The sequence below is a fragment of the Aquarana catesbeiana genome, linkage group LG08 (assembly GCF_042186555.1).
Source record: "Aquarana catesbeiana isolate 2022-GZ linkage group LG08, ASM4218655v1, whole genome shotgun sequence".
In the NCBI taxonomy this organism is placed as follows: domain Eukaryota; kingdom Metazoa; phylum Chordata; class Amphibia; order Anura; family Ranidae; genus Aquarana; species Aquarana catesbeiana.
In genome coordinates this window covers 308,580,304-308,592,985 of record NC_133331.1, presented here as the reverse complement: position 1 = coordinate 308,592,985, position 12,682 = coordinate 308,580,304, and the positions used below count along the sequence as shown (strand labels likewise).

Sequence of the window (12,682 nt, the reverse complement as noted above, 5' to 3'; positions counted from 1 at the left end):
TAGAGGCCCTGCAGTTACTGTTGACCTCCACCATCACAGGAGTGAGCTGTCAAATGCTGAGTACAGAGCTAATGCATCAGAGAGAAAGTGCATGTGAGGGGGCTCAAATCACAAGCAATATCCTAGGAGTTTTCTACTCAGGCCTTATGAGGTAGGTAAATGGTCTACATCTGTAGTAAGGGCAATTATTCAACTCTGGTCAAGGCCTCACAGCTGGTTTTTATCTACAGAGTCATCCCTTTTCTGAATAGGGTGTTTTTTTGTTTTTTTTGGTAAGGGGTGAACTATGCCTTTAAAACACAAGACTACATAGAAGAAAGTCCTCTCACAAAGTCCAGAATCACTTCTGTGTTCTATACACCAAGTCCACTTACCTGATGATGGTGAGGAATGGTGTGATCTGCCTGTGTGGAATCCCAGGAGTACAGAGGACGGGGACATCTCTCTGGTGGGTTTGGGGCACTGAATGGCTCCATCACAATAACCTTGAAGGCGGCTTTATGTCCTGAATACTTCTCCTTCACATCAAACTCACCATCCTCATTTGTTATCTCTTTTTTAAGCTTTTGTGAGATTGTGTGACCTTCCTGTGTGGAATCCCGGGAAGACGGAGAACGGGGACATCTCTCTGGTGGGTTCCCATTACTGGATCCATCTGTAGGAAACACACACACTGACTGAATACATTATTTCTATGTGTTTATCAGATGATGGGGGATCTAGGTGGACCCTCCGTACTGCTCTCTCCTTTACAATAAAGTCTCCTCTTACCCGGTGATGTGAGGGGTGGCTGATTGTCCATCATGATGTCCTTGTAAAGATCCTTGTGTCCTTCTAAATACTCCTCCACAGTGACTGTAACATCCTGACACCTTATAGGAACCTGACACACACAATGATACAGTCACCATCCAGACACATCCCTTGTCTGTTACTGAATAATGTCCCAGAATTCCCGGCACCGCTCACCTCTCCTGTCAGCAGATCAGTGATCCTCTTGGTGACTTCTAGAATCTTCTGGTCATTGTTTCTCTTGGGTTTCAGGTAGTGAGGTAAAGGCACTGTGAAGGTTAAATGGTCACCAAACGTCACTGGAGGAAAACTCTACAATAAAAGGAGCAACAATAATGTCATGTGGCCTCCCAGAATCCTCCTCACCTTTCCAGTTAGGTCTGTGTTTTATCAACAGAGATTAGAATGATGTCATGTGACTTCCCAAAATCCTCCTCACCTCTCCAGTCAGCAGGTAGATGATCTCCAGGGCGAGGTTCAATATCTCCTCAGTCATGTGACTCGGGTCCTCCTCCATCCTCATTGATGAGATCATGTGATCCATACAAGACTCTGATCCCTGTAGACAGATAATATAGCGGCTTCACTGGTCATTAGATCTCAAGTACAGAATAATTTTAAACACACTGAAAGGGGGCACTATTTATGTGTAATTTGGTTAAAAGGTAAGATAAGGAAGATAAGATAAGATAAGGAAGATAACGGACAAGACAGGGGATTTAATGATATGTTATTACATTAGGTTAATTGGTTCCTGTCTAAATTGTCCCTAGTATATGTATGAATGTGAATTAGGGACCTTAGATTGTAAGCTTCTTGAGGGTAGAGACTGATGTGAATGTACAATATATATATGTAAAGTGCTCCATAAATTGACAGCGCTATATAAGTACCTGCAAGAAATAAATGACCTCCTCTGCTGCCAATTCCCACAATATCTCCTCTCTACTCCTACGAAGTCTCCTTTCACATAAACGTTCTGTTTATATTTCTACATCATTTGCTGCTTCTACCTTACATCACTTCCTGTCTCATACATCACTTCCTGCCTCTACCTTACATCATTTCCTATCCGTACATTTGGAAGTGAGATCACCACCTTGTGGTAAATATACATACTGCAGTCGCAGACACATCAGCCATTTCTCTTTTATGCTATATCCATGAGTGCTGATAGGGTTAATGCTGTGTCTAGGGGGGGTCCCCTTTTAACCTCTCAGACCTCAGATCCGATGTACCATGTAATTTCAGATATCTGGAATCAGCTTTTAGAGAATGAAGAAAAGACACTCACACGGCGTTACTCTAAAAACTGGTTGTATTTTGTTATCAGGGGGTATGTCTTATAGCAAAAATCACACAGAAGTTTCATATTAAAAAACATGTTCAGTAGATATCAAGGCAACTACAAATAGTCATTGTTCTTCTGTTCCCAAGCTGTTGCATACAAGGTAATTGGGGGGGGGGGGGGGGGGGGGTAAGATAAAAGAACATGGGAAAGAGAAAACAGTGTGAGAAACAATTAATTTGCAAGAATTCTTGCTGTTTACAGACTTCTCAGGAAAGCTAAAGAGATACTCAAACTGTACATACTATTTAAGATGGCTGACAGAAAGCAAGATGGAGGCATTAACATAACCTTTCAACCCCCTCTTAAGTCATAAATATGACTTTCTACAGATCCGCAGCCTCCTGAAATCTACGGTTCTTTCTACGTTTGGTGTATTTGTTTACATAAAGCTGCAGATGTTGTGTATATGCGTGAGAAGGTTGGTCTGGTGTAGTGCATTTGCTAGTACAGAGTAAAATAAGCTTGAAAATCAGGTAGCCTATCAATCCTAACAATAGTACTACGATAATCATAATTACTATGTTCTTTAACCATGAAAACATTCCACCTAAACCCAAACTAGAAAAGGGGTTCCATCCATAATTACCTTTGTTCCTTGCTTGTTTCATTAATTAATTTACCTGTGTTCGGTGTTGATTAATAACGTCATAGTAGTCTGGGATTTCCAAGCTGGTATTATGAATCCATGTACAACATTCATAATCCTGGGTCATTTCACATAAACCTGTTAGAGCTGCACTCATGCTTTCAATAGCTAATTCGTGTAACTCTAGTTGTCTTCTAATTGCTTTGAGCTCGTCATTGAGTAGTTCTATAGCTTGGGAGTTTTTTTCCATAACATCGTTTATTAGACTAGTGTAGTTATTTAATTTGTCCATCATGGTTATGCCCCATCCTATCCAGGATGCAAACCATGTCCATATCTTATCCGAGGCAGAAAACATAAACCTATGTACTGGACTTGAAGTAACTTGTATGTGATGTTCCTGATTCTGGCCTAGGGCTGACATGACTGGTACTAACTGTGCTAAATAACACCATCCTTTCACTCCTGCGGGGATCCATGGGTAACAAATTTTACCACAGCATATGTATGTATTGTTTCCCAATGAAAAACTTCTTAGAGAACTACGTTGGGGCTCAGCTCCAGCCTCAAGCGCAGCGCTAACAAGTTTACCCACAAGTATCCCAGAGGTTGTATCCTTATATGTAGTAAGTTCACTAATGGTGTTGTTAAGGGATTGATTTTTGTAACTACACATCTGACCTATATGTGTAAAGTTATTAGGAATACCCTTCGAAATGTTATACTGATTTGGAGCACATACCTATTCCTTTGGATGTATTGCCTAACTGAACACACCACTCGGGTTCATGTGTCATTCCTAAAGTGTAAAACATAATACTCTGATTGCGTTATCCTTCTGAGACATTCTTAATACTTAAGACTAGAGTATTTTTCAATAATGACTTGAGCTTTAGAGGGAGAGCTAAAAGTGGGATCTTAGCAGTTTCTGGGTGTAACTTACGACAAATCCAGCATTTTTCATATCCTGACTTTCTAGCATAAGCATATTTAAATTTTAACAGTAACATTTTTCCAGAGAAAACCGTTTCTTTGATCAATTCATTAGAGACATCTCTTTTACTGTAATCTCTGGGGTGAAAGTCAGTATGGTTGGTGTGTACTTTGCTTTTACCACATATGAGTTTCAAGACTCCTAAGTCATCAGGATGATAGATACAGTTAGTTATTATCCACACTGGGACAAAAATCAGAAGTAGAAATGAGCGACATCACTGTCCTTTATTTCTATGCTTGTCTTTTGAGGTCTTAAAACACCTGCTTTGCCTCTTTTCAGCCTTTCTTCAGTTCCTGAGCTTAGATCAACCTTCTTTATCCTGCTGGCATGGATCCAGGTAGGACTTTCCTCGGTAAGGATGGCGGTCCTGGTGATGGCTACCACTGTGGTCAATGGTCCGAATGGAACCTCTTGTGGCTTTCGACCATTCTGAAGCCTCTGGACCACAACTTGATTACCGACCTGGAACGGGTGGGTTGGTACCTTTGAAGAAGAAGGAGAGGTGCGAGCGACTCTTCTTTCAACAATATCAAGAGTTTCAAACAGTTTTTTTACATATTCCTCCTGTATCTGTTCCAAATCACCTTCCTCCACCATCAAAGGATGACTAGCCCACGGTGTGGGGAATGGCCTACCCATGAGTACCTCAAAGGGGGAATAACTCGTCACACTGTGAGGGGTCATTCTGATTTCAGCTAATACAGCTGGAAGAACTTTTCTCCATTTGCCAAAATTCCCACCCGTAGCTTTCCTCATCCTGTCTTTAATTGTTCTATTCATTCTTTCTACAATCCCTGAACTCTGTGGATGGTAGGGGAGGTGAAATTTCCAGTCTATTTTTAGTACTTTTACAAGATCTTGGCAGATTTTAGCTGTGAAGGCTGGGCCATTGTCTGAATTTATTTGTAATCTACATCCCAATCTAGGAATAATTTCCTGTGTGAGGATCTTCACCACAGTTTGTGCGTTTTCATTGTTGGTGACAAAGATTTCTGGCCATCGTGACATCATGTCCACTATGACCAAAAGGTATTGTTGTTTCTTTCCTTCTTTGGGCATATGTGTAAAGTCTATCTGTAAATGGGTAAACGGTGTTGTTGGGTACACAAGATGTTCATGTTTTGATTTCTTTGGGTTTGTTGGATTGTTCCTAATGCAAGTGACAAATCTCCGTACAAAAGCTTTGACTAGATTAGGTAGTCCTGCAATGAAAAAATCAGCATCTAGGAGTTCAAATGTGACCTGCCCACCCTTGTGACCCAGTCCATGGTATTGTTCAATGAACAGAGGGGCGCTAGCAATAGGAAAACATGGTCTGCCCTCTTGGCAGATTAATCCTGTTTTAGGATCCTTTTGCACTATTCCATCACAGTTCCATTGCGCAATATCATCAGGGGTGGCAAAAGCCTGCAGTTCTGTGAGCCAATGTGTCTCTTTCAGGGAACATGGCTGAGGTGTTAGCATGGGCATTTGAATGTTTGCCTTTTGTGTAGATGCAGCTTCTTTGATGATTCTATCAGCTAATGCATTCCCTTTGGCTATATCAGTCATTTGGCCTGTATGTGCCTTACAGTGCATGATAGCTAGTTTTGAAGGCAACTGAATTGCATCTAGTAATGATGTGACTATGTCAGAATGTGAGATGCTCTTTTCATCTGCTGCCACATATCCTCTGCGAAGCCATATTACACCATGGTCCCAGACCACACCATGAGCATATCTGGAATCGGTGTAAATGTTTACCTCTTTTCCTGCAAACAGCTGGCATGCAAGGGTTAATGCAGCTTGTGCAGACTGATAGGGTATTGGATTGGCCTCGAGGACAGTATCCGGCAGTTGGACCACAGCAAATCCCGCGTGATAGACATTATCACTTGGTCTGCTGCAAGAGCCATCAACAAAAACTGTTTGTGCAGGAGGGATCGGCACTGAAAGCACATCTGCTCTAGGTGAAGTATCCTGATGTATTGATTGTGTACAGTCATGAGGTGGTGGTAAGTCATCCTGTTCTCCTTTAAGACCTAATAAGGCATTCAAAATTGGAGCTGGGCCAGAGTTTATGTTTGAACTTTTTATTTTCAGGTTTGGATTTGACAGGAGGATGACTTCATACCCACTCAATCTTTGTGCTGACATATGCTGAGTATGTAAAGTTTTGAGGAGTGTGTTGACATTGTGTGTAGTATGTAAGGTAGTGTCATGACCCAAGGTAAAAGGTGTTGCCATCTCTACAACCATTGCACAAGAAGCCAACGCTCTGAGACACACGGGCATGCCCTGCACCTGTACTGGAACCACCTTTGAGAAAAAAGCTACAGGGCGTAGTCTCCCACCATGTTCCTGGGCCAGTACTCCCGCCATGGTTCTGCAATTTTCCCTGGCAAACAAGTGAAACATTTTGCCATATTCAGGTAGGCCGAGGCTCGGGCTGGTAACCATTGCACATTTCAACATGGCAAAAGCATTTAACATTTCATCAGACTATTTTACAATATCAGACATTTTAGAGAGGGTTGCTTGTCTCAATATATTGTCATAGAAAGAACAGTCAGGTATCCATTGGTGGCAGTAACCAATCATTCCAAGAAAGGTAAGCATGTCCTTCTTGGTAAGTGGGCGGGGCAGACCCACAAGAGCAGCAGCTCTTTTGTGACTGACTTTCCTAACTCCCGGAGACAACACAACCTCCTGTTTACACCATTGTAATTTTTTCTTAGACACTTTGTGACCACATACATGTAACCATTTCAGTAAGGACAGGCTATCAGCTCGGCAGTCCTCCTCTGAAGAACTACAAATCAAAAGATCATCAACATATTGCAACAGTACAGAACCATGAGGGGCAGTCCAAGGCCTGAGGGTGGCTTGGAGTACTATAGAATAGACCACAGGTGAGTCTATGTAACCCTGGGGAATTCTACACCAGGTAAACCGGCGATTGTGTTGGTCAATCGACACAGTAAAAGCAAAGAGTGACCGTGTCTACAGGGAAGTAGAAAAAAAGCATTCTTTAAATCAATCACAGTAAAACATTTGGCTGTTGCTGGGATGGAGCACAGGAGTGATGGAACATCAGGAACAATGGGTGCTATTGGGACTATGAGGTCATTTATGGCCCTCAAGTCCTGTACAAACCTGAAGGAGCCATCCGGCTACTTTACAGGGTTAACAGGTGTGTTTGGAGAGATAATCTCTTCCAGGACCCCATCCTGCAGAAACTTTTTCACCACTGGCACTATGCCATCCATCTTTTCCTTAGAGAGTGGATATTGTTTGTGATATATAGGAAATACACCTTTTTTGAGAATGGCCTTGTATGGTGTGCATGAAATAAGTACTACATCCAGATCTGATGTAGACCAGACCTGGGGGTCTATATTCTCAAAATCTTCTTCACTGCTTTGCTGTGATGCTTTGTTGTGACAGCATCAATAAACCTGGTTTACATGCTACTATAGTGATTTTATCTGAGGAAATGTCTAGACCTCCTTCTGAGTTGGTTCTAATTGTGATTCCTAGTGGCCCAAACATGTCTCTTCCCATCAAATTTACAGGGCACTTTGGTATTATCCTAAAAGAGTGTGTGCATATGGTGTAACCTTCATCATCTTCTATTGGTAGGGGTGGGGTCTTATATGTTTTTGTCAGTATCCCATTAATTCCCAAAGAGGGTTCTGCTGGTTCCCATTTGCCTTTGAAATGATCTTCACAAATAGTACTCCTAGTGGCCCCTCTATCGACGAGATAGGGAAGGGGTCTCCCATTTACTGAAATAACAACCATTGGACTGTCAATGAAATAATTTGAGACAAAAGGAAAAGCTGGGACACTACCCTCTGGGCCCCATCATTGTTGTTGATTTCCCCATTTGATTGGAAATGTTGGACCTTGTTGGGTGGATGCCTGTGGTTGTTGTGTCTGGTTAGGGGCAGAGCTGGAGTCGGGAGTCTGAGGAGAGGTGGGGTGAGGACACTGACTCACCCAGTGATCCTCGGCACCGCAGTTGAAACATCCATTGTTCCTAGGGCGACTCATCCCTCTTCCATTTCTGCCTCTAAACCTGCCTCTACCCCTTCCTCTAAAGTTTCCCTTCATATTTCCTTGAAAATGTTGTGTGGAGACAGGTGATGGCTTTGGTATATCAAAACAACCTGCTGCATCTTTCTGTGAAAGTGCTTTGCCAAAGTCAGTTCTAGAAAGAGTTGACCATTCAGTAATCATTTGTTTGATTGGGACCACTAAATGGGGTTTGTGATTACTCAGGAAAGTCTGGATCAATATTGGATCCATATCTGGCTAAATACCCAAACCGGCTTCCTGTGTCCACACATCAATGAATCTTTTCCAAAATTCAAGAACTGATTCTCCTGTCTTGTGTTTGCATGCTATGGAGGTGGGCAATGAAGGTTTTGGTTTAAAAATTTCTAGCATGTGAGTTTTTAATTCAGTCCACATATCATCTCTCCCTTGTTCTGTGTTAAGCTTGTAATCGGTTGCAGCTGTACCCGCCGGTTCTACAGTAGATATAGTTCCGACCTTGGTCCAGTCCCAACCTGTACCAGTCCCTACAACACCCTCAATAATTAACCTCATATCTTCCTGTGTGTAGTTCCTGCCTTAACAAGCTCTTTTTAGGTAGGCGAGAGTGGCGGATTTATGTCTTTATTTTTCTTTCTAAACATTCTGATTATGAACTTGTAGATACTCTGAGTCTTTTTTTTCTCTTTTTTCAATAAGCACTCCTTATTGTCAGAGGTTCCCCTGATCACAAGCAAGCTTTGTACATTATTACTTTTCTTATTTTTATAATCAAACAATTTTTATCTATATTTCAAATTTTTTGGCAGAGTGCCAACAGGTTCAAACAGTGCCTTCAATTGCGGTAGTACTAATGCTGCAAACAATTCCCCACTATCTATTATGGTTAGGGAGATATTGGCACTTGAACCCTGTTGGCAAAAAGCCAAATATCTACATTTTGCACCTGACTTCCCCTGTACAAGAGACGTCAGTAGCAAAAAGAATTATTCAAATTGCATGTTTTGATCAAGAGTTAGCCTCAGAGTATCCTGCCAACGCCAATTTATGTTCCTTAACAGAATAAATTTGGAACAAATTCAAAAGTTTTGGACATACAATAAATATACAACCTTGCTCACGGACCTGCTGTCTTGCTTCATAAAACTCCCGGGGACATTACTCATCAAATATGCCCTGAGGTTCTGGAAACAAAATAGCAGTCTACATATACACTCAGCGCAATGCATACAGCGTGATACTTTTAAAGCAATTAAAAGCAGTTAAAGCAGTTATACAATCATACAAAGTTTACACAATACATCGATCGTCATTCTCTTGTTCTGTACCAAACAGAAAAAACTCTAGAGTACTCTATAACTTCTCTTAAGGTCATCAAAACCTTTTCAAAGGTCACTAAAACCTTTTCAAGTGTCCCCAAAATACTATTTATATGACCGGTCAAACTTTTATCTCTGCTTATGAGAGGTTCTATAGCCCACCAGCAATCCCTGTGGATGGAAGCTACACACCTGGACCCCGGCAAGTCAATTTCACTCAATAAGAATAAGATTAACTTACCGTATCCGTTAAAAGCAGCCTTCCATCCTCCGTTAAGGGTAGATTCCAATCTCCCAGACTGGGACCCCAGTGCTGATAGGGTTAATGCTGTGTCTAGGGGGGGTCCCCTTTTAACCTCTCAAACCTCAGATCCGATGTACCATGTAATTTCAGATATCTGGAATCAGCTTTTGGTAAATGAAGAAAAGACACTTACACGGCGTTACTCTCTAAAAACTGGTTGTATTGTGTTATCAGGGGGTATGTCTTATAGCAAAAATGACACAGAAGTTTCATAGTTAAAAACATGCGCAGTAGATATCAAGGCAACTACAATAAGACAAATAGTCATTGTTCCTCTGTTCCCAAGCTGTTGGATACAAGGTAATGGGAGGGGGAGATAAAAGAACATGGGAAAGAGAAAACAGTGTGAGAAACAATTAATTTGCAAGAATTCATGCTAATTACAGACTTCTCAGGAAAGCTAAAGAGATACTCAAACTGTACATACTATTTAAGATGGCTGACAGAAAGCAAGATGGAGACATTAACATAACCTTTCAGTTGTAAACCCTACAGACCACTTTTTACTACAGTTAAGCCTATAATAAGGCTTACCTGTAGCTACCCCGGATATCTTCGCTAGTATGCCATTACCGGCGGCTCCCATGTGCATGCGTGGGAGTGACGTCATCACGGCTCTAGCCTATCACGCGATACCTGGAAGTAGCTCCGAGAGCGATGTCGCCATCCAAGGCTGTGTACGGGGACCGCTACGGGGGCTTTGATCTAAGGTGAGTATTTCATAATAAGCTAGTATGCTATGCATACTAGGTCATTATGCCTTTTTCTTACAGGTTTTTTATGGGTTTACAACCACTTTAAAGAGGAAGTAAACCCCCCAGGCATTTTTGTACCTATAGGCACTGTAAATATCTCCTAAACTTGCTCTGTTTAGGAGATATTTACAGTATACATGTACAGGTGAAGTAATCGGAGCATGCACTTTGGCAAAACAGCCGCCCGTGCCGTGACCAGCGGCTTCTGAGGAGTGACGTCATCGCGGCTCCGGCCAATCACAGCGCCGCAGCCCACGAACCCGGAAGTAACTCCGGGAAAGATGTCAGCCATGTCAGCAGTGTGCAAGCACCACAGCAGGGCTTCGTTCTAAGGTAAGTATTTCATAATGAGCTAGTATGCGATGCATACTAGCTCATTATGCTTTTGTCTTGCAGGATTTTTTTTTGGAGGTTTACAACCTCTTTAAGTGATATCAATTTGATTCTGAGTTGTAGCGACTTGATGAATGAGAGCTCTAAAAAGAAGTTGGCTTTCTGCTAGTCTGTTGAGATCCTTCAGTGTTGTTAAATTAGGTTAGGGAGTCTCCAAACAAGACATTCAGATGAGATAGTAGATCCAGGTCTTTGTAAAATAATATAATTAGGTGCTTTATTCATTCACTGCAGTGGAGAGACACAACACACACCGATATTCAGCTTTACCAGGCCGAATGAAGAAGGAAGTGACTCTGATTTAAAAACATCAAGTTTAACAATATATACTTTATGAATATGCATAAGCACTAGGCGTGTTATAGGTGTGATCGTATAGTTTAGTCCAATCAGCATTCAAATCTTCTTAGTAGCAAGGGGACAGTTAAATGGGTGGTTACATCATGTGACTGGCAAAAAAAGAGATTTCAGCAGTATCTGGTCAGTTCAGACTGGTTTTGGTAGCTTTCTGGGTTCTTATCGGTAGTCTGTATCGTCACATATCCAGTAGTTTCGATTTCCCAGGAATTGAAACAAAGAAAAAAAGAATATCTAGGGAAAGTAAACAAAGGCGCAATACCAATTCTCAAAGTGATCGTGCATATCTATACATATATATATATATAGAGAGAGAGAGAGAGAGAGAGAGAGAGAGAGAGAGAGAGAGAGAGAGAGAGATGGGATGATCTGATGAGCGAAGATGCATATGAAAAATATGTGTGTAGCGAAAACCCCCGAAGGAGCTGCTGATTATTTTCTTTCGGGCTCACCGTTACCTTCTTTTCAGTGTCCACCCTAGGGGTACTCATCACTCATTCAATTGAAACACTGGCTCCAAAACTTAGTCCTTTTTTTCTTCCCAAGTTTTATTTAGTAACATCATACGCAATAGAAAGACAGAGGGTGAAAAGGGATTCAGGTACCTTGGACGTTGCGGTTAGAGTACATTTCTACATCCAGCGAATAACACTTCCACAGCTGGATTCAGCAATCACCGGAATAGGCCCCTCTCACTGACCTAGCAGTTGATGCAATGCTCGAACACGGTCTCTGCCACAGACCTTACGATTCTGGGTGAACAAATTGTGGATGGTCTAAACGGTCTCTGCCACAGACCATATAGTCTTGAAAGAACTGACTGTGGTACTAATCCAAGATGCATCTCCGACTGAGTTCCCAGGCTCTTCTCAAGATACTAGCCTTATGCTCGGTCCTCTCCCGAAGAGTCCTCCCCTGGTCACTGCAGTCCCTTGCTTCTTCCGGCAGGCCTGACAGCAAAGAGACCATCATGCCGACCCATAGGCCACCAAGACTCTGATCCTTCCTTAAGTAGCTAGGCCTTAGGTCTGCCAAGCTCAAGGCAGAAAAAAAACACAAAAGATGGCGTCTGTGCCCTAAATACCCCTACCCAGAAATGTCCGGTGTGAACCACTCCCACCGAAAAGCCTCTGAGCAACGAGTAGTCAATGTGTTTGACCAGACTGTATTTTTCGATCCACCAATGATGACAGCACCACCCATGGTTAGATGGAAATCTGCACAGTCCAGCCAATCTGACACAGAAACCATTAAATTTAGGCAATAATAAGTTGAGCCTAAACTGTAGCTTCAACTAATTTATGTTTCAAAGAAAAATAGCGTCTGCTCATTAGGAGCAGGGCGCTACATGTGCATGAGGAACATGTCTATTGAGGAACACTGATCCCATGAAGGAACATATCCAGCTAGACATCTTAATCATGTTTAGAGTCAGAGTAGCAGTTTACGCCCATTTGGTGTTATGTGCCTACTACAGAGGTAACTAAGAGGTTAACTAAGCTTCCCGCGATGTAACTTAAGTTGGACTGGCTGACACAAAAAAAGCAGCTTCAGGATCCTCATAGATTTGTGTTTTTTTATTTTAAAGGAGAAATTACTCTCACATTTTACAGTTAATACAACTATAATTATCCAGATAGCATACTCTTTATATGGGTTCCCTTTGTGTGCTTCCCTCCAATTTCAAAAAGACTAGAGTTGGTACTTTCCAAAGACTGCCATATTTTTCATGTACCGGAATTATTGTAAATGAAAACAATAATGTGTTTAATGAAGATCATAATTTTTTG

At 41.8% G+C, this 12,682-nt stretch overlaps 2 protein-coding genes across 2 annotated transcripts in view; both read right to left on the bottom strand.

Moving 5' to 3' along the window:
* The window catches only part of LOC141105048 (uncharacterized), a 239,500-nt gene extending 237,661 nt beyond the window's left edge, over positions 1 to 1,839 (bottom strand). The window contains exons 1-3 of the mRNA XM_073594850.1: positions 1,686 to 1,839; positions 1,159 to 1,351; positions 970 to 1,061 (exon numbers count right to left, since the gene is read on the bottom strand). The gene's annotated coding sequence lies outside the window, so the exon portion shown is untranslated. The remainder of the gene's footprint in view (positions 1 to 969; positions 1,062 to 1,158; positions 1,352 to 1,685) is intronic.
* Positions 1 to 12,682, bottom strand: part of LOC141105180 (uncharacterized) — a 42,435-nt gene that overhangs the window by 12,199 nt on the left and 17,554 nt on the right. The gene's annotated exons all lie outside the window — the stretch shown is intronic.